This window comes from Chinchilla lanigera, unplaced genomic scaffold (genome assembly GCF_000276665.1).
Source record: "Chinchilla lanigera isolate Chin_1 unplaced genomic scaffold, ChiLan1.0 scaffold00025, whole genome shotgun sequence".
NCBI lineage: Eukaryota > Metazoa > Chordata > Mammalia > Rodentia > Chinchillidae > Chinchilla > Chinchilla lanigera.
In genome coordinates, this window is record NW_004955426.1 from 2,691,197 (window position 1) to 2,712,087 (window position 20,891).

The 20,891-nt window shown below is 36.5% G+C and overlaps 1 long non-coding RNA gene across 1 annotated transcript in view; it reads right to left on the reverse strand.

The window, feature by feature from the left end:
- The window catches only part of LOC102006794, an 88,539-nt gene that overhangs the window by 6,821 nt on the left and 60,827 nt on the right, over positions 1-20,891 (reverse strand). The window contains exon 4 of the long non-coding RNA XR_261179.2: positions 18,524-18,612. This is a non-coding gene — a long non-coding RNA (uncharacterized LOC102006794). The remainder of the gene's footprint in view (positions 1-18,523; positions 18,613-20,891) is intronic.

The following is a 20,891-nucleotide window of genomic DNA, read 5'->3' on the forward strand; positions in this document are numbered from 1 at the left end:
GCTGTTTTTTGACAAGCATAAAGTTTTAATTTTTATGAAATTTAAATTTTTTTCAGTTTTCACGTCTATTAACTTTTTAACTGTTACAAAATTATTCTTTATTTTAAGATATTCTTCTAGAAGCTTTTATTACTAGCTTTCAGGGTAATAAAGATTAACTTTTATATAGAGAGTAAGGTAATTGTCAGTTTGCATTTTTTTTCTATAGCAATTACCAGTTGTCCCAACATTATCTGCAGAAATAATTTTTTTCTTCACGGAATTACGATAGCTCTTTTGTTTAATTAAAATCACTTCACTATATATCTATCAAGTCCTACTTTATTTTGACCTATTCATGCATCACATGCAAATGTGTGCATTAGAATAATTGCTAATGTCATATTTTTCTACTATCACTTATATAAACTCTTAAAATCAGGTAGCATAGTTTCTCCAATTTGATTTTTTCCTTTAATGGTGTTTCAGTCTTTAAGAACATTCAAATTTCCATAAATATTTAGCTTTTCAATTTTTCAAAAATGCCTATTACCATTTCCATTTGGAGTCACATTATGTCTATAAATTACTTTGCATAGCATTGTGGACTTCACCATATTATGTCTACTAATTCAAGATTATGGTTTGCTTATTCATTTGCAATTTTATAAATTGTGAACCTAATCATATAGTGTTACTAATGCAAGATTATGGCTTATTTATTTATTTATTTAAAATTTTGGAAACCTTTTATTGGCAATGTTTTTTAGTGTGTGTGTGTTTTCTGATTTTCAGTGAGAAATGAGAAATAGAAGATCAAACATATCTTGTAACCTACTTAATCTTGTAGACAAAGCTATCTCTAACTCCAATAAGAGCTCTTTCATGAAAAATTTTAAGGGAATTTAAAGTTGCCTAATGAAACTCCCCCTCACATTCATACAGAAAGGAAGTCTAAAAACATGAAAGTGCTTTCTCATGTATTATTAACTCAGTTCAAAAAAAGCTGGGACACACTTGTTCTCTATCCTGCTATCTTTTCCAGCAACTTGCCACATCCTATTAATACACTGTAACTGCTTGAAAGAAAAGGCTATAAAAAGGGCTTTACCCTAATAAGACCTGGAGAGGTTTTTCTCTACATCTTCAACCAGTACCAGGCCTTTTGATTGTTATTACGTTGTTTAATAACAGTGTCTAGAAGTGTCCTAAAGAACCTCTAGCAGAAGTCATGCCTTAGTATTGCAGTGAATATAAAAGCTGAAATCAAGTGAAGTGGAAAGAAACACACCAATAATTAAAACATAGAAAATGTAATATAAAACTCTCTTAGCTACAGAAAATGTAATATAACGATACATTAGCTCATAATAACTAATAAGGAGTAAAAACAGTGCTAAAGGTAAAGGATTCACAATTACAAGAAGCTGCTGCTCACTCCAGGGGTGACACAGAGCATGCACAAAAGAACACGCACACACGCACACACACACACACACACACACATGCATGCACAACCACACATACGAGAGGATACACCTGCACTGAGGCTCAGAGCTGGTTGGAGAGTATGGCCTCCCTCAGTGATGGTGTTGTTGTGGTGCTGTAGGCAACTGCAGAGAGAATCACCTACCGAGGCACCAGTGAAATTCCCTAGGAAACTGAACACTGAGACGCTTAGAAGACTTTCTGGGGCTGCTGACACTCACTAAGGTATGACCCCCCTGGGTGCAGGGAACCTTGCTGAAGGCCAAGCACCTCCAAATGTCCCACACGCCTCCAGCAGAAGTATGTGCAGGAGAAGGGGATAGCACATGGCAACAGAGAAAAGAATATCCTTGCCCTTCTTCCCCCCAGCCCTCCCCTGTCACATAGTCTCAAAACTTTACACTGGGACCACTGAAAAGGGAGAAATATTTATAAGATCCAGTTCCAATATCACACAGTGACATTTGTAAGGTTGATTCGGTGGTGAGAGGCAAGACTCTGATAAGCAGCACAGTGACTAAGTGCTGTATTCTCCCTTCCATAACTGTAGAAGGAAGGAGGGTCAAATTTAATCAAAGTGACCATCTTTAAAAAACTATAATATTTTTTAAATGTTGCAAGTATTATATGGCACTAGATTTATTAGAACAATCTACTTAAAATCATCAATCATCTATTGAAAAAATGTACTTTCGAGAGACCAACAGGGTTTATAAATAAGTTTGAGTGAAAGTCCCATTTCTGTCCCAATACAAGGACTCCCTGTTCAGTCCTAGAAGTGTTAAGTTTAACTTCCATCCACTCATACTGGAAAGCTTTGCTTCAGCAATCTTTGCTCTCTTTTGCATTATTAATTTTCACATCTTCTATGAAAGTGGTGAAGTAACTATTTTCTCTATTTCCACTTTCTTTTCTTCTGTTATTTTTAAATCCATCCCACTATTTTTTCCTTTTCAAAGATCAATGTCCAATGTCCCCTCAGACCTCCATGCTTCTAAATTCAGTGGTCAATTGTTCCTCCTCTTAGTTCACCCTCAATCAAACATGACTTAGTTCATCTCTCTCTTTCTTTCAATACTGTCTTCACTTGGTTTCCAGAACACCTCTCTTTTTATGATTTCTTCTTTTTTTCATCTCCTTGCCCTTTATTTTTTTAATCACTGTAAGATTCTGAAGTTCTTCCCATTTTCGGCTGATGATGACTTCCTAGTAGCTCTTACCTTTTCTGAGCCCTGGACTTTACTACCTCAAGAGTTTTTTACCCCCATCCCAGTTTTATCTCCTAACGCTTAGGGACATATACACAGTAACATTTTTAGCATCTCTGTTTGCTCTTCTAATATGTACCCCAAAATTAGATTGCCCCAATTTGAGCTCTTGATTTTCCTTCCTTAATGACTATCACATTTTCTCAGTTGCTGAGACCAAAACAGTAGATTATATTTTTTTTTCCATTTTTTGTGCTCCATAAACAATCTACCAGCAAATCCTACATATCTAACTTTCAGAATACATCCACAACCTGCCTATTACTCAGCCCACCTGTTCATACGCCTCACTGCTACAGTTCAAGCCATCATTATCCCAATTTTTACCTTCTCTTTCACATATAATAGTGCAAATATGATATAAAATATTATAACCATAATATATAATAGTGCCTACTTAATATATATAACAACACATAATAATACAAAATATATTGCACATCATCTATATATGTAGCCATTCAAACTGCCATTTCACCTACACTCTTTAGGCAGTTATCATCAAGACAAACCTGTGTTTTATTCCAAAAAATATAACAAATCACATCACGTTTCTCCACAGACCTTTCAGAGACTTCCTAGGTCTTTCAAAGTGAAAATAAAATGTCTTATGTTCACAGTGTTCCATAAAACTTCTGTAATCTGTCACAAGCCCCCAAGCTACTAGTTCTTCATTTTCTTAGTCAGTACATTAATTTCCTCTTGTCATAATAAAAACATTAAGCCACAAACCTGTTAGCATAAAATAAAACAAGTCTGCTTTTATAGGTCTGGAAAGGAGAGCAGAGGAACCAATGTCCTCAGCGACAGTCAAGGTGTGTGCAGAGACAGTTTCTCCTGGAGCTCTAATGGGAAGAATCATTTGTTTTCCTTTCCTGTTTCTTGAAGCCATATACATCCTTAGGAAGATCAGAAGCACTTTGACAACAAAAGGCTTAACATGAGTTTTGGAGTGTATGATGTTACTATTTTTGCAGCTATGTGATGACTTCCAATCTAGTGCATCTGCATACTGTAAATGGGTATACATGGCATCAAGGAATTGTGCTTTGTTTCACAAAAAGAAATAAAGGTTATTTAACCAAGAGCCATAGTGGACTCCTTTCACCATGTGTTGGCTTTGGCAGGAGTTCACAAAAGGGAGGATTAGCTTGGGGTTTTTAACAGCTCCCTACCAGCAGAAATCTCTATAAACCTCTCTGTCTTTTCAGATTGCAGGAATCATCCATGAGCCTAGAGAAGCAACGGTCCAATATTTTTAGTATTAAATGGGGTACGATGCTTTGCAGTTTCTCTCACTCGAATACAGGTAGGTAGTCCTCTTCTTATATCTCCAAGCTATCTTTCCTTGAATATTCTATCTTTTTAATAGAAGTATTCCGACTAATATAGCATATGATAAAAAAAGAGGGGAGGACAATTTTAATGAAAGTGAAAAAAATGTTAACCAAGAGGTTCTTTTCAAATGACTGAAAAAAATGGATAAAAATTTCTTGTAAACATGTTTTGTTCATAGTGCAATGGGAACCTGGGAAAGCAATAAATCCCAATAGATATAATTAACTGATAATATGTAATCTCCTACAAGAAAGTTCTTAAGATTGGAAGCTCCAGGAATACTAAATCAAGGATAGATGTAATCTAGTTTCACTGATGTTGTTAAACCAGCTATGTACATTTATACCAGATAAGTGATACAATTAATTATTTCTGTGTTTCACCCCAAGCAGGCTAATATTTTTCACCACTTCCCTCATTATAATCCCCATCCATCTCCTCTGCATCATTAATCTATTACCACTCTAATGATATATAGCCAGCAAAACAAAACATCATTGATTTAAACAAGGAATGCTTATTCTCATGTGTGCATAGCTAGCTGTGGTTAGACCCAGTAGCTGTGCTAATGCTGGTGGATTTGTACATGCAGTGGTTGACTGAATGCTGGGTGATCCCAATTTACCTTGACCACTAGTGCTCCATCAGGCTACCCACAGGAAGGTCTGCAGGTAATGGGAGAAAAGAAAGCACAGCAGAAGACGCACAATAGGGCCACAGAGCCCTTGCTATAGAGTGACTATCATCTCAGTGTTATCAGAGGGTTCACTTCAGCTAAAGGCTTGGATCCCAAGGGAGGTGCTCCAGAGATGTGGGAGAACCCATGGGGGGCAGTGCCCACTGTAAGATCCTTAGGTCACTTGGTGACATGAGATAATCTATGTCCAATCTCCTGTTAGTTCTGGTGCAAACTCCTCGGTTCATGCAAGGGGATTGTTATAAGAGGAGCAAGCCTAGCTCCCTCTCACCGCTTTCTCTACTCCAGTTCAGATGTAACTGTGTCCCTATCATGACCTCCTGCATTGCTCAGAAGCCAGCTAAATGGAGCTACCAGATCTTGGGCTTTGGCCCTTCAAAACTCTGAACTACACAGGACTTGTCTGTTTATGATACATGCCTACAGTATTTTGTTGCCATAATGCAAAGCTGGTTAAGTACAGTCCTTAACTTCAAATTTGATGTTCCTCTGAACTATATGCTGCCCAGTAAAACACTTTGCAAGGCTAGCTCAGGTTCAAGTGATGAGTCTTTGGTTGATCAGTATTGCATTTCTATATCTGTTTTCATGAGAAGCCACTTTGAAGATATCAATATGTAATACAACAAGCAATGTTAATTCCCTACCACTTTGTTTGTAACTCTGTATTGTCTGTACTGTTCTTTTGATATGTTGTAAAATGTTGTCTGTCTGTTAATGTTTTCCTCCTTTTATTTTTAAAATTAAAAAAAAGAAAGAAAGAGTCTCTACTCTTAGTGAGAGACAAGGCAGTCACAGCAAAGGAAGTGACTATGGAGAGGAAAATGCCCTGGATTTCTCAATGCAGATGATCTGCCCTGCAACCCATATTTCACATCTAAACCCCTATTTCTTCATCTTTTCCCATCATTCAAGGCTCATACAATAAGCACACCCATTTTAGAATATAAATAGGAAAGAACAGAGATTGAGATAAGGGATATCAGGAATTCAAAAGAAAATATTACATTGAATAAAATACAACTGACAAATTTTGACAAATTTTATACATTTTCTCTATTAAATGGAATCTGAAATTGATTGCATAATTATAGAAGGGAAAATATTATTGGACAAGAGGGAGGAAGTTAAAGTTTCTGGTGTAAAAGTAGAGGGAGATGGATATATTTAAGATATATGCATTGAAGCCTAATATTTATCTGAATTCACTTTCTACCTCTATTGCCTGTATGTGTTGGGCAAGTTAACTAATTTCTCTTCTTCCATCTCATATCTTTCAGGGCTAAAAGGTGACTGACCTTAAAAAATAGTTGAAAGGTAGGTGAAGGGAATTCAGAAAAAAAAAAAAAAAAAAAACAAACCTCTAGAGGTGGTACTTAATGAACAGAAAATATATATATAAGCATTTGTTATTAGTTTACAAACTCCATTATTAGTCAGAGGTCTATTTTTGTGTTTCCTAAAATTAAACAGATGTGTTATTTGACTTAATTCAAATTGACACAATAAAAATCAGCAGTGTCAATATATGGGAAATTAGGACTATATTTTAACATTATTTCATGATTACTTTCCATCTATCCTTGACCTGGGTGGGAGGTGTGATATTACCAACAAACCATTTTCATCAAAGGCCACCTCCCATTGCAGACCCCTCAGAGATCAAATTTTAAATCCTTAAAACAAATTGTACAATTTAGAATTCTACAATTGAATTTTACTACTCTCTATGGAAAAGAAAAAAAAAATAAAAATGAACAAAGGGTTCTCTCTCACCTTGTACAGAAAAGATTTTTCAAGATTAACATCTTCCTGTCCTGATTTCAATCTTTTCTCCACAAAATACCTCTGAGTAAGAGTTCATTTGCATTTTAACAAGAGCCCTCCCTAGCCTGCTGTTGGTGGCATTTAAAGAACTCTGGCTGAGATGCTCAGAAAGGGCAAGCAATAGGGGAAAAGAAGGGCAATCCTTTCTTTGTCTCTTATTTGTTGTAGCCTTTTGGGGAGGAAGCAGGGGCTCTCTCATTAATTTTGTGCCTTCAATTTCAGCAATCCCATGACATGTTGGCATTCTTTCCTTCTATTATATAAGCTTTGCTCTTGTACTTCCTTTATGCTCTCCTGCAATGGAAAGCTAACCTTTATTCTTTATAGACTGATGTGGCTCAGAGACAAAGCAAAGTTGGCAATCAAAGGCTAGGATGGCATTTGAAAGGAAGATCATACCAATGGTGTCACAGTAGGAGTTCTCTGAAGCCCTAAAATGTAGCTTTGCAAACCAGCCTTCCCTGCATGTCATTTGTTACTAACATGCTAATACTATTAATGCTCAAATTATATTCCAATTCTCTGTTGGCTTTATGTGCACTGTCATTCACTGTGTTCTCAGCCACGATGTTCAGATCATCAGACAAAATACTGGATCTTTATTCTGATTTTACAGCAGCTTCATCTCCTTGAGGGATGTTTTGATGATTGATATGTACTATTCAGCTAAAAGGTGATTACCCACAATGCCTTCCTCTGCTTAAACATACTGTACTGGAGCAAGTTTAGATATGATAATATGCTCTACTTCTCTGTCAGACAGCTAGCACTTAATCTCTGGGGCTTGCAGCTATAGGGCAGAGATTTGGATTTGTTTGATGTTCAACTCACCTATCTCATCTGACCATATTCCCCTTGCCATTTGAGGTACATGTCAACATAAAGTTTCTGCATTCAATAACACTAGCAGTAGCTCTGGGTACTACAAGACATAACACCTGGCAAGTCTCTTTTTTCTGAGTGACCAGCAATGGAACTGTGGAAGAAGTGATAGTTGGGAACAGCGAACATCTTTCTCTTTTGTTTCTAATAATAAAATTGGCTTTGTTGAAACAAAATAATACAAAGTCTTTGTTAACTTAATAGTACATCAAAGTTTTGTTACTGGGGTAAAGATGGTCTTTGCCTGTGCTGTGCAAAGAAAAAGTGTGAATGACTCAAAGCCTTAAGGACATAAAACACTTGTAATCCTGTAAAAATAGAAATCATGGAAAAGATCAGAGAAATCATGGAAATCAGAGAAATCATGGAAAGATCAGAGTTGTGTGCTTCTCTGCCAAGATTAAGCCACGATGTATAGACGAGGCAAAATAGGAAAGGAAAATATCTAACAAAGCCAAACATGAGTATATAAAACATACACAAAAGAATATCAGTATAAAAAGGACTCTATTGTAAACAAGTAGAAAAAAGTTCAACAGAACTGTTACAGAAATGATTAGTTAATAATGATGCAGTCATAATTAAGTAAATCCCTCTGCTCACAGTATCTAATGATCCTGATTTAGGAGCTGGACTCTAGGCTAGAAGATGGAGTTAGTGGTTCTCTGTTTGTTTGTTTGCTTGCTTGCTTGCTTGCTTATTTCCCTCGGTTTCCACTGTTCCACTTACAAATATTATGAATTTGAATAACCTGTGTTCTGAAAAAATGACAATTCATTTTTGTGTTCTGTGGAAGAAGAAAAGATCTACTCAAAATATTTTAAAAGTCAAACAGATTGGTACAAACCCAAAGTAATATCATTAGTAAATTAATCCTTGCCTTCAACTCTGGGGCTGTTTCCACAAACTACCATAGTAAAACTGCTTATTTACCATAGTAATTTATCATAATATAGCCCAATAGTTTTTCAGAGTGTAAACAAAATTTTAGAGAATACAGCCTCATACAGCTATGGTGGTGAAGAGCTAGAAAGTAAAATTTGTCACTGCTGTCATTCTGGTGAGGGTTCCCCTGGAAAAGTTCCTTTATTCAGAATTCAGTGCATCCAGGATTTTAGTGAGAAGTGAATTCTCACCTGCTTCTTTAGTGACTCCCTTACCTAACCTGATGCTGGCAAAGTAATTACTCAGAGAACCAGAGTCAGCTGCACTATGCTTCTTGCCAATCCAGGTTTGTTTCTCAGTCTTTGTGGTTTATGATCCAAGTTGCACAAGGGAAGTAAACACTGAATAAAGGGAATTGAGTTTGGCATGCTATGTGCCATAAGCCTGATATTTAAATAGTGTCACGTTTGAACTGTCACTCCTGGGCTTTCAAAAAGGCTGAATGTAAGAGGGTAAGGAGATACACAGAAAAAAAGCATTTAGCAATTATTTAATTTTACAATACAGAATCCAAGGACTTAGAGGTTACAATTTACACATAAATTAAAAACAAATCTGACTTTTATTGCTACCTGAAAGAGCATGCCTTCACTTCTTCTCCTATGTTAACAAAGGCTAGCTGTACATCTATTGAAATTGATTGTGAAACTCCACAATGATAAAGTAATAGAATGAAGTAAGGTCTAAAATTTATTCAAATAATTAAATGTCTGGCGTTTGTACAGGTTACAATGATACTTGCTATGAAAAATACCCAGGATAGCATTATGAAAATAAACACTCAAAGGACCATTTGGTAGTTTGTAAGATCACCTGCAATAAAGCTTTTATTCTACTCTGTACTGCATTAGAAACAGAGTTTGAGCCATAACTGTGTTTTTTATTTTAATGTTTATACTTTACATTTTAAAAGAGAAGATCAGTTTATTTTCGATGAGAAGTTATACAACTATTTAAACTTATCACTGTTAAATCTTTTGGATTGTGATAAAGTTTTAAGACAACATTAATGATTTTTTTATTACTTGTTATGGTCTTTGATTCTTTGATCAATTTGCATTCTTACATCTGTTGGACAAAGCAACTTCAGTATGTAATGCAGCAACCACTGTTAAATCCTATCATTTTGTTTTGAGGTCATGAATCACTTTTGTTGTTTCTGTGTTGCTTTTGTTTTTGTATTCATTGTTGTTTTGTTAGGTTTTTCTCTTTAAAATAAAAAAGTAAAGTACCAGTACATTATGTTTGTATTTAGTATTGCATTTGTACTGATTTTATATCTTTAAACTTCCAAAGTGTTTTTTACCACATAAAAGTATTTCATTTTTTAAATAAATTCAAAGTGGAGGAAGGCTTCTGACATTTTACAGCTCTGCTATTTATTACATCCATGTTTTTAAAATGGTTAACTTTTTTTTAAAACTTGTGTCCTCATCAGTCATCCCAAATCTTATTTGGAAAAGAAGTGGAATAGATGTCCTCAATTAAAAAAAAAAACATGAAAAGACCTAGCAAATACATAACAATGCAGGGGAAAAGTATATCAAGAATATGTTATTTTGAAAGAAAGATGAGATATTATACTAGAATAGACAATTATGCTGCAATAAAAAACACTCATACATTTCAATAGTATGAGTACCACAAAGTTCCCTTCCTCTCCGAGGCACTGATGACGCTGCCTGCCTGCCTCTGTCCCTCAGCATCAAGCTGATGGAGTAGCTATCATCTCCCATCGAGAGTTGTTACCAAGTACAGAGGGAACAAAGGTCCTCTTGCAACTTTGGATCCCAATTAAATGTGTAAAACACAAATGATACATAAGATTCCTACCCTCGATTCATTAGTCAGGAGAAGATTGGGGGTCATGTGAATGGCAAGAAGTCAGAGAATGAATCATCCTATAGTCAAAAATGGGAAAAAAATTACACAAATTTTAAGTTAAAAATGACTGACACAGTCTACCCTTCTAATCAACAAATATTTATTTAACTAGCAAAATATACTTCCAGCCTCACTGAGTGAGTTCATGAAGAAGTACTTTATCCAGCCATACTAGGCATCTCAAAGCCTGGCTCTGTGAGTGATCACAGTGGCATCTCTATCAGAACTGTGTTTGTTAATAAGCTATCATCTCTCAGCTTCATAGCATGGACATTCTGGAAACCATGTTCTGCCATCTACAAGCTGACCTGCCCTTAAACTTTGCTATCAAGGAGTGCTAGAACAAGATTGGAAAACTACAGAAAACGAGGACACATATCTGCCTTTTAATCAAATCAATATCATTCCAATAATACCTTTTAAGTCTACCAGCATTTATTGTTAAGAACAGCAGATTAGCGTGTGTAATTTTTAATACTTCCAAAAGAACCACAATTTGACCCTTCAGAGGCAGAGGCATCCACTTTCTGGCACCCACTCCAAGATTTGCTTTCTATTTCCAGAAAATTCTCTCCTTCAAATTCACTAGTCACAGGGTTGCATCCCATTTCTACAGTAATTCCAACTTTTCCCACAAGTCCCAAACCCTCAGAAGTATCTATTTCTTTTACATCCGATCTGTGATACTTCAGTGTCCTCTCTTTTCCTTTTAACTTCTTTTTTTTTTTTTTTGGTTTTTCTCCGGTACCAGGAATCGAACTCACGACCTTGCGCTTGCCAGGCAGGCGCTTTTGCCGCTGAGCTAAATCCCCAGCCCTCCTTTTAACTTCTTTAGCATCTAGTCAATAATGTTTTCCATTAAATTATATGTTAAAATAACTGTTGTGTGTCTTATCTCCTGACTGAGTTAGTCTGTATTTCTAGCTTGAATAAACTCCTCTTGACCCAAAGAGGTGTTCACTCCTAAGAGAAGGTATTTGTTCCCAAGCCATCCTATGAAAGTCAGATCGAAGACAGTTTATCTCTAGCAGATCCTTCCGTGTAAATGGTGGAAAGAATGCAAAATATTATGCAGCTGGAAAGAAATGCACTGCTGAATGAGGGATTCTCCTGTTCCTTGTTACCTTTGGTTCTTTCTTCCTGAGCTCTAAATCTCCTGCAATTTCCATTATCTTTGTAGGCCACTTCTGAATAGAACATCAAAGAATATTCCCTCTGGTTGTCTGAGTCCGCCACGAAGCAGATCTCAAGAGGGAATTAAATCATCAGGAGCAATGTCTGTAAGAAAAAATGAGGAGGCTGGAAAATATTCAGATCTTAATACGGCACTGATCCTAAGGTGAAGAGAGGAAGCAAGCAAGGAAAGATACAATCAAGGGCTTTAGCATCTTAACATGCAAGCAGCTCTAAGGACATGGAGTAAAGTCAGGCCTTAGAGGGGTTCTCATCTCTAAGAATGACTGGCCTTGGGTCTCTAACTATTCAGTCACTAATGAGGCCTGGGGAAATGCAATGATTTCAGAGGCATCTGACGCCTTTGTGAGCTCTCTGCGTGAGACAATCTAAGCATTACATCTGCAAAGCTTCTGTGGGGACAGGGACTATTTCCTATCAATGGCCAGAGTTCAAGGATGTTGAATGTGCCAAGCTGTAAGCCTTAAACCAGGACCATTTTCCTTTTGCAATATAGCTTTTTCATAAACTCAATTTCTTTTATTCCAATCAGCAGTGTATCCCAAAAGTCTCATCCACAGTTCTTTGCATGATTTTAACTGTTCTACAGCTATAATGTATGAGACCTGGAGTCTATATAATTTCTATGAGAGAGTCACACTCTAGACTCTAAGTTAGTCCAACTAAAAAGATTAATAGGGCTGCATGAAAACCATACAAAGAAGGAACAATGTATTTAAAAGTTTTACCCTTAATTTTCTTCTTGCTTCTAGGCATAAGTTTAATGTGCTTTTGTTGCTCAAGGAACTTACTTGTCCTTTACTGTTTGGGCTTGAAAAGCAATTACTTCTTCCGAATTTACAAGTACCTTAATATCTGAATGCTCTGGTTTCTTTCTTCCTGATTGCAAACAAATCCATTCTGTTCTTTTGCTTTCAGTGCCTTCTCTAATAGAGTGGCACACACAACTAATAACATGGTTTTCCCCAAAGCTCCATGGTAACTAGGTACATTATGTGATTTCTAAAATCACTCAGGCTACAGTTTTGCCAAATAAAGTGGGACCACATAACAAATGGTTTTTTGAATGATCATGTCTTATTGATTAAATACTAGTTCTAGAAGGACACATGATGGATTAGCATAACTTACATGGCCCCCCTATGTATAAAGGACATGGATAAGTGATTTCTGATAACCACCTAGAGAGGAGAAGAATTGGAATAATTTAGCAAATAGGCTTCCCTTAAGGGTTTTGTAACAAATGCAGAAGGGTTTTGTAACAAATGCAGAAGCATTTGTATCAAATACACTGAGATTTTCTCACTTTATCCACTCAGAGTATATACACACATACATATATGTATATATTGAGCATAATTAGACTGGACAGTCAAGATGTAATAATCACTACTAGTGATATGAAAATTTGCCAAAGGCAAGACAACACTGGTGATGATTTTCAATATATCTGTGTTCTGAGGAGAGTTGCTCCTACCCCCATGTTTCCTGCAATTCCTTGCCTTTGCTAACTGGGATAATATAAATTTTCAGACATGTAAGAAAGAATTAGTTTTTGGGGACATTGTAAATATAGACCTATGCCAATCATCAGTTCACCAAAGCATTTGCTGTTGATATATCATATGTACTGGTGGAATGTTTGTTCACTCTTCCTTAACTCCCCCTCCTAAACCACAGAGAATAAAACTTCTACCAGTAATCCCACCCTACTGTTAGCTAGGATGAGAAAAATGTATACTCTCCTCCAATGCCTTTTCTTTGCACCTACAAATAAGTGGTAAAATGACTAACCAGTGAGTGGGATTAATAAAGACTGTAATAGGATGTAATAGGATGACAAGAAATCACAAAAAGAATAAAAAGAAAAACTATGAAGTGGGAAAAAAGTTTTAGCAAATTGTCCCTCAGACAAAAGACTTCTGTCTAGAACATACAGAGAATTTTTTAAAAAAATTAGACCCCAGACTTCAAAGACTCAATCAAAAAATGGGCCTCTGAGATGAATACACACTTCCCAGAGGAAGAAATACAAATGGCAAATAAATACATTAAAAATGTTCAACATCGTTGGTCATTTGACAAATGCAAATTAAAACAACACTAAGATTCCATCTTAACCCTAAAAGAATGTCTATCATCAAGAAATCAACCAATAACAGATGCTGGTGGGGTCATGAGGAAAAAGGTACTCTTCTCCACTGTTGGTGGGACTGTAGACTGGTGCAGCCACTGGAACAATCAATATAGAGATTCAAAAAAAAACTAAGAATAGGAGGCCTATTCGACCCAGCTATTCCCCTTCTGGATATTTTCCTAGATTTGAAAACATCATACCACAGGGATATATGTGCACCCTTTGTTACAGCAGTACAATTTGTCATAGCTAAATCTTGGAAAAAACCCAAATGCCCATCAACTGAGGAATGGATAAAAAGATTGAGGTTTTTTTTAATCAATGGAGTATTACTCAGCTATGAAGAAAGATAAACTCAAGGCTTTTATAGGTAAATGGATGCAACTAGATACCATACTTATAAGTGAAATAAATCAGACCTGCATGTATAAATATGGTATTGCCTCCCTAGTATAAGAAACTGAAAAAGTAAATAAGATAAGATCCAGACAATTGTACTCCTAATTTCTATTAGTTTATTGAAAGGAACAGTTAGTGCTTATATTGTTTGATTGATTTTACATGTCTATATCTTCAAATCTGAGCAGTTACTTTGGTGATAATAATATGCAATATAACAACAATTGTTAATTTCCTATCATCTTGTTTTGAAATTCAGGATCACTTTTATTTTTTTTTATTCTCTTTAAAATAAAAAGGAATGCCAGGCATGGTGGTGCATGCCTATAATCCTAGCAATGGGAAGGCTGGGGCGGTAGGATTGTTGTGAGTTCGAAACCAGCCTGGGCTACAAAGTGAGTTCAAGGCCAGCCTGAACTGCACAGTGAGACCCTGTCTCAAAAAAGACAAATAAATAAATAAATAAATAAATAAATAAATAAAATTAAAAGGAACACCGTATATTACTAGAATATAATGTAGGTAAATAAATGCCATAATTTAATAGAAAACATCAAAGTTTAACCTGTATCTTGATATAATTGTTAATAACACCTGCATTCTCAGCATGGACAGAAAATTTTGTGTTGTCCCTTGTCATATATTTCTTGCCTGCTGCTTCCGCCTGGCTCTCCCAGTCCTCTTAGGAAGCAGATTTGGAGAGTCTATTCTCTGAGCTATAATTCCTTAAGAGTAAGTCCTCCTTAATTTAAGAAGCCCCTATGATGACTAATTGTTACGTCAGCTTGGCTAGACTACAGTGCCCAGTTTGATCAGACACCAGTCTAGATGTTGCTGTGAAGCTGTGTTGTAGATGTGATCAACCTGTACAATCTGTTGAATTTACATAAAGGAATTTATGCTGATAATCAGGTATAGGCCCTAAAAGCAAAATCTGAGATTTCCTGGAAAAGGAAATCTGCATCAAGTCTTTAATATAAACATACTGGTTGAGTATCTTTAATATAAACATACAGGGCATCCTGCAAGTCTGCCCTGAGTATTAAACTTACCAACCTCCCAGCCCACAATTATGAGTCAATTCTTTAAACTCAGATCGATGGACAGATAGATGATAGAGAGCTATAGGTAGATGATAAGTAGATAATTACTGACTCTGCATGTATTCTGTTTTCCAGAATGTGTGGACCAATACAACTTAATATCATATAATTTTTTCACCTGACCATGAATCTATTCATCAGGTTGTTTTGGTAAATATTGTCTTTAGCAATAGAGTTAAATAAATATTTTAAGTCTTCTTTTCTACTGACTGGCTGTCAAGTTACATGGTGACTCAATACAGTAAAAATATGTTTCAAAGAAATAAAATTATTTTAGCAAGAAAGCACAAAAATTACCCCAACCTGTTATTTAAGAAACTTCCAAAGACTGTCCTGTTTATCGTAGACATTGTGATATAACTCATAACTCTTTGCTGGATTCTACTAGTCTGGTCAAGTCCACACTTCCTTCCTAGCCACCTTCATCACATGAACTCTGCTGAAGCTAAGGAGCATTTCAAAAGTTCTTATTGTGCAGTTGCCTAACAAAATTGATTTTTTTTCAACCCCTAATGTTAACTACCTTCTCCTATGGTGTAGTGGTTTCAAATGATAGCTGTCTCTACAGTACATGTTAAGTTTATCTTAGACATTAATCCCACTGATTGTGATATACAGTAATTTATAATACAAACATTCAGCAGTCACATAGCTCATTAAATCTGGACTGTCACTTAGTATTTTACAAGGAAAATAATAGAATTGTGTACAAGTAATTGGCAATAAAAAGAGATATAAAACTTTACCATGTTAATCAAAGAAGTACATGATAATGAAAATTACAGAACTAAAAATAATAAAGAAACAAGTTGCCAACACTGAAATCTCACTTACTTAAGTAATTTCAGGGAAGTTCAAAACAAAATTAAATGGAAAGTGTGGAGGTTTCTCAAAACCTCTTCCCCCAACAAATGCATAAGTTCCTTCATTGGAATGTTCCATTCAATTGCTATCAACACATGGTTATTGATTATTGGTACATCAATAAATTTACCCATGAATTGGTGCCTTTATTATAATTGAGAATACTTTATTTTCATTTAAAATCCATAGTTTACCTTAGGGTTCAGTCTTGTATATTCTATAAGAACACAGATCTTTAGTGGAGTATGTCCTTAATGAGAGCAGCATAACGAGTATTACCAGTGCACTGAAAAGCCTCTATGTTCTGCCTATTCTCATCTCCCTCCCCGCTCACCCCCAGCAACCACTGATCCTTTTCACTGTCCCAATAGATTCCATAGTAGTTGGAATCATATAATATATAGCCCTGTTAGACTGGGCTTCTTTACTTAGTGATATGCATTTAAATTTCCTCCATGCACTTGCATGGCTTGAAAGCCCATTTCTTTGAGGACAAAATGATATTCCATTGTCTGAATATATTATACTTTGTGTATATTTTACGTAGCTGATCTAAGCAGGGTCACCTGGTAAGGTACAGTTGATCCTTGATCCATGCAGGGATGAAGGCAGCTGATCACTTATGAAATCAAAACTGTGTGTGGTTTGCGACTCTATGAAAACCTAATAGCAAGCTGTGTGTCAGAACAGTTAGGAAGAAAATAAACAATTGTTTAGCACCTATTTTGCATGCTTTATGTATTATACATATTGAGAAATACACCAGAAAGATGACATTGCTTTTATTGTCATATACCATTTCCTGGAGAGATGAAACTGCTTGAGTGGAGACAAGCAGCCCATACTGTGTTTTAAGCAGATGCCTCAACAGTTTGAATAAATACTGATTCTATGGCATATCTTTTCCTCTTTGGGAATTCCAAATTTATTAATGCTGGGGTTTTTCAATTTCTCTTACTTAAGTTTCTTTTTTTGGTACCAGGAATCGAATTCACGACCTCATGCTTGCCATGCAGGCGCTTGCACCACTGAGCTATATCCCTGGCCCCTCAATTTCCCTTACTTAACTATCTTTTCTGACGTGTTTTTTCAGATATGTGCCTGCACATCTGCGCATGTTCGTATGCATATAAGAGGAGCACATACACTTTTACTAGCCTAGACTAATTCTTACTATTTTATTCATTTACTTAATCGTTGTCTTTATCCAGTTTAGGGTTTTTCAGTCTATTAAAGTTAACATAACACGTATTGCTCCTTGGCCTTTTGGCTAAGATCAAGTGTAAACCTAACATAAATAAATGCATTTCCCTTTCGCGTGCTTACTGGTCACTTTTATATTCGCCTCCCATAGTGTTTGTCTCTGTTTTTTTTTTTTTTCCTCACATATCGCAGACTTTTCCTGGAGTTGTGTGAGAGGACATCTCCCTTTGTCTTCCTTGCCTTTTCCCCCTCCAAACTCCCTCCTCCTTCAGCCTCTTTCCCTTCCTCACCCATCTCTACTCCTCGAGAACGCAGTTCAGAACCCAGTGGACACTGAGTCCCTGAAGCTCAGACCATCTGCAAATGGAGCACAGAGGCACCAGCCCTGAGTCAGAGGGCAGAGCCGGTTAAATGTTTGCTGTTTTATTTCTCCTTTTCTACTTTTTTTTTTCAAGATCCAGAAAGCTGCCTTCTCTGCCTCTTCATCCTCTTTTCCTTCATCTTATTTCTTCTCTTCTCTCTCTCCTCCCCTTCCTTCTCTTTACCCCACTTAGCTTTCTCCCACCCGCCCTCCTTCCTTTTCTCCTCTTCCCTCTCTTATTTCTCCCCTTCCTCCTCCTTCTTCTCCTTCTCCTTCTTCTTCTCTTTTGTCTTTTTGTTTTGTTTTGTTTTGTTTTGTTTTGCAATAATGGGCATTCAACACATGGCCTTCACAGTGAGTTATATTCCTGGCCCATTTTCACATTTTATTTTGAGACAGAATCTCACTAATTCCCTAATTTGCAGAGGTTGTACTTGAACTTGTAATCCTCTTGCCTCAGGCTTCCAGAGTGCTGAGACAACAGACCTGTATCACCATTCTCAGCAATGCTGCTTCTTATGAGGGATTCTTATTCCTTTTTTCTTTTTTTACAAAAAGGTGAACTTTGCAGTTGCTCATGGGCTGTTATCATTGTAGTCTCTGTAGCCTCCATGCATAATTTTTGTATAGTATTTTCCTTTTTTATTCCTGTTACACAAAGAGGTTTGTATGGATTGATGATATACATATGTGCTCTTTAAGGCTCTCTTGTTTCATTATTTAGGTTCTCAGTACATGCATGCTGTATGTAATATTTACACTCCATTTGGGAAGCTGGTTTACATACATAACACATCTTCATTCCTTTTTTCTCCTTTTTCTCTTCCCTCTGTTCCAACCTCCACCCATGTTTTGATGCCTTTACTTTTTAACCATCAATATTATTCATTTGGATCAAGAAGACATCAAAATACTTAGCTCCTCCATGAGTGCCATAGAATCACACGCTCTCACCTGTGGCTCAGGGTGCTTCTAGCATCACTTCTTGCTTCCTTATACTTTTATGTTTTCTCAGACCTTTCCTCAACAATTATACATTGCTTCTAAAAAGAGAAAGAAGAAACAATGGGTTTAAGATCTTTACCTTCAGTGAAAGGTAGTTTGTAAGTGGATAATTTATTCACATTCTGGTGATGTTTCTAATCAATATTCATTCAGTGGACAGTGTCTGTCTAGAAAGAAGAGGAAAAGTTCTGCAGTAGATTAAGACATCAGATCAGTGGAGGTGGGGAAATTATTAAGGAAGCCAACCCTATTCTTAACTTCATTAAGTTGACATGTTTCCACATAATTACCAATTGTCACTTCTGTGCATAGGACAAATTAAGTCATTTTCCAGACAACAAAGGTAATTTTAGATACCATTTGATGATTAGTTTGCAAATCCCTAAGCTGAGGATTGAGTTTTGAAAATCTTTAATACTTCTCTGACATCAGTGTACAGATTTGGCCTTAATTATTCAAAAGCCCTACCAGGCATATTTGCATAAAAGAGCCATATGGGGGAAAGCACCATATAGGAAGAAAAAGTAAAATGTTCCTCACAATTTCAGGAAAACAAAAGGTACATTAGAGAAAGCTTTGCCAAATGTCATAAAAATAGTTGTACATTGGACTATGTATTAGATAGCTTAGTCTAAAATCCTTATTTTGCCTCAAATATATTTTTTTCCTTAACTTATTTGTTAGAGTTCTCTAGGGGAGCACAATAGAAAGTTTATAAATTTTACACGGGAATTTATTAAGCAAGCTTACAAAATCAGAGGTGGAAGAGTTCATGATGGCCATGTGCACACAGCTCCATAGAAGCCTGAGCTGGGGAACAAGAAGGGTCAGGGACACAACACAAGTCTGGGACCAGTGGTCTGTAACTTCCAAGGAGAGCTGCAGGCATAAACTGCAATGGAAGGCTGAAGAAGCTAGAGACCGATGTCACAGGTCACAAGCGCAAAACTCTGCACCCGCTAAAGTAAAATACAGCTCTTCAAATACACACTACCTTCTTCCTTTTTCCTTTTTTATAAGAGCAGAATGTATTTATCGAGAGAAAGAAAGCTTCTGCCCAAGAGAGGGACAGAAGGGGGGCCTGAGTGGGTTACTTCAAGACTCTGTCTTTTCTAGGGACTTTTACAGAGCAAAACCATGAGGTTGGCAGGTCCAAGGTAGGGGAAAATGGACAAAACCATGGTCAGCCAATAAGAATTTTTCAAGTAGAGATATTGGCTTCCTTTTTCCTTTTATTCCAGCTAGGCTACAAGCCTCTAGCACATCTATCCAAAATTGGGGCGAGTCTTTTCCCCACAACTTTATAAGTTAAATTTTAGTTAACCCATGGATGAATAACAAAATGTGTTTTAGTCCATATTGTATTGTTATCATGGAGTAACGGAGACGGGATTATTTACAAAGGACAGAAATTCATAACAATCCCAGAGTCTTGGAAATCCAAGCTTAAGGTGTTGGCAGATTTACTATCTGGCAAATGTTGTCCTTAGGTTTTGAGGTGCTGCCTTGAACTTGGCACCCTCTGGAAGAAGGAAGGCTATGTCTTCAAATGGTAGAAGGTAAAAGTGAGCAAAGGAGTGGCTTCTCTCTGTCAAGCTCCGTTACAGGGTACATAAGCACATGTCTCAATCATCCCCAAAGGCCACACCTCTCAGTACTGTTGCATGGGACATTAAATTTCAACATACCATTTGAAGGAGACAAAAATATAAATATAAAATACAGCAAAGTGTATGTTTAAATATTTAAACAGATAAGGTTATTGTCCTTGGCATTATCAAAGAGCTAAAACCTGTAAGTGAAGGAAGGTACAAAGGCAATGTGTAGCATGAATCATTAAGCTCAGAATAAACTAGATATTGGCAGAAAAAATAGGGAGTTAATTTCTTCCTATCAGCCAACAGCTTGGATTCCAAAAATGTTTCATACAAAATTTTACAATCCTGCAGTTTTTGATGACCAACGCCATCTATGTTGGCAACCCCACTGATTAGTGTGAGTCTCTGCTTTATTGGTCCTCTCAAAATAAAAACTGAACCAGCACAAATTAAACAAGCAAGGATGACTTTATCTAAAAATATTTCAACAGAGAAGAGAGGCCCAGACTAAAGTGTAAACCCTACATACACAAACAGAATTTTCTGGCAGTGGGGAGAACTAGTATAAAAACAGTGATCTATGTTCAAGGTGAGCTGATTGCCAGTGAGTACAGAGTTATTTCTGACTTTACAAATGCTTTCTCTGTAATTAGACCTTCTGCATTTGCAAGTTGGTGTTCATCGATGATAGGTTTCCATCTTTCTAAAGAAACATGTGG